General features: G+C 49.0%; 1 non-coding gene across 1 annotated transcript in view; it reads left to right on the top strand.

The window, feature by feature from the left end:
- Positions 1–397: 397 nt before the first annotated feature.
- LOC128682734 (small subunit ribosomal RNA) overlaps positions 398–2042 on the top strand; it is a 1908-nt gene continuing 263 nt past the window's right edge. The window contains exon 1 of the ribosomal RNA XR_008406192.1: positions 398–2042. This exon is cut by the window's right edge and continues 263 nt beyond it. This is a non-coding gene — a ribosomal RNA (small subunit ribosomal RNA).

The following is a 2042-nucleotide window of genomic DNA, read 5'->3' as shown; positions in this document are numbered from 1 at the left end:
CACAACACCACCACTATAAAATATAAAATAATCGTATACCGAGGACCCTTCGTTCGTACGACTTGTGTTTCTGGCCCCACCGACACCGGGTGTTCTGACGTGAATGCGTACGCTTTCACTATATGTGAAAAACGTAACGATGTTTACAAAGCGTCGCGTCTATTAGCGAACTTTCGGTTGAGGTCTCTCTCGACCCCGTGTTTATAAAATAAACACAAAACTCCACAGTGCTCTCTCGCTTCGCTCTCTTTCCCTATAACGGAGGAGAATGAGTAGTAGGAAGATGCACGCGCCGCTCTCGTCCGGTCTTCGGACGAGACGCGGCGTTTCACTGTGTTGTGTTCACACACACACACACACGCTGACTAGAGAGCGCGCTCGCGCGCTTTTTGTTAGCTCCCTGGTTGATCCTGCCAGTAGTTATATGCTTGTCTCAAAGATTAAGCCATGCATGTCTCAGTGCAAGCCGTATTAAGGCGATACCGCGAATGGCTCAATATATCAGTTTTGGTTCCTTAGATCTTACTCAGTTACTTGGATAACTGTGGTAATTCTAGAGCTAATACATGCAATCAGAACTCTGACCAGTGATGGGATGAGTGCTTTTATTAGATCAAAACCAATCGACGGTGGGTGCGGACTCGCGCTCGAAGTCGTTAATTTTGATGAATCTGGATAACTTTTGCCGATCGCATGGTCCAGTACCGGCGACGCATCTTTCAAATGTCTGCCTTATCAACTTTCGATGGTAGTTTCTGCGACTACCATGGTTGTCACGGGTAACGGGGAATCAGGGTTCGATTCCGGAGAGGGAGCCTGAGAAACGGCTACCACATCCAAGGAAGGCAGCAGGCGCGCAAATTACCCACTCCCGGCACGGGGAGGTAGTGACGAAAAATAACGATACGGGACTCTTACGAGGCCTCGTAATCGGAATGAGTACACTTTAAATATTTTAACGAGGAACAATTGGAGGGCAAGTCTGGTGCCAGCAGCCGCGGTAATTCCAGCTCCAATAGCGTATACTAAAATTGTTGCGGTTAAAAAGCTCGTAGTTGCATTTGTGCGCCGCGCTGTCGGTGCACCGCATCCGCGGTGATACTGACACGTTTGCGGAGCATATCGTCGGTGAATCGGTGGTAAAACACCGGTTCAATATCAAAATCCTATCGCGATGCTCTTCAGTGAGTGTCGAGGTGGGCCGACAATTTTACTTTGAACAAATTAGAGTGCTCAAAGCGGGCTCAAAATGCTGCTTGAATATTTCGTGCATGGAATAATAGAATATGATCTCTGTTCTATTTTGTTGGTTTTCAGAACTCCGAGGTAATGATTAATAGGGATAACTGGGGGCATTCGTATTGCGACGTTAGAGGTGAAATTCTTGGATCGTCGCAAGACGAACATCAGCGAAAGCATTTGCCAAAGGTGTTTTCATCAATCAAGAACGAAAGTTAGAGGTTCGAAGGCGATTAGATACCGCCCTAGTTCTAACCGTAAATATGTCATCTAGCGATCCGCCGACGTTACTACAATGGCTCGGCGGGCAGCTTCCGGGAAACCAAAGATTTTGGACTCCGGGGGGAGTATGGTTGCAAAGCTGAAACTTAAAGGAATTGACGGAAGGGCACCACCAGGAGTGGAGCCTGCGGCTTAATTTGACTCAACACGGGAAATCTCACCAGGCCCGGACACCGGAAGGATTGACAGATTAACAGCTCTTTCTTGATTCGGTGGGTGGTGGTGCATGGCCGTTCTTAGTTGGTGGAGCGATTTGTCTGGTTAATTCCGGTAACGAACGAGACTCTAGCCTGCTAAATAGGCGTCGCCATTTAGGTGTGCGCGGCTTCGGTCGCGCAACTCACTGGCGGCGTATTAAAATTCTTCTTAGAGGGACCGGCGGCTTCGAGCCGCACGAGATTGAGCAATAACAGGTCTGTGATGCCCTTAGATGTCCTGGGCCGCACGCGCGCTACACTGAAGGAATCAGCATGTTCTCCCTGGCCTAGAGGCCCGGGCAACCCGTTGAAACTCCTTCGTGC

This window comes from Plodia interpunctella, unplaced genomic scaffold, assembly GCF_027563975.2.
Source record: "Plodia interpunctella isolate USDA-ARS_2022_Savannah unplaced genomic scaffold, ilPloInte3.2 Pint_38, whole genome shotgun sequence".
In the NCBI taxonomy this organism is placed as follows: domain Eukaryota; kingdom Metazoa; phylum Arthropoda; class Insecta; order Lepidoptera; family Pyralidae; genus Plodia; species Plodia interpunctella.
Note: the sequence above shows the minus strand (reverse complement) of the source record. Positions and strands in the feature narration are given on the sequence as shown.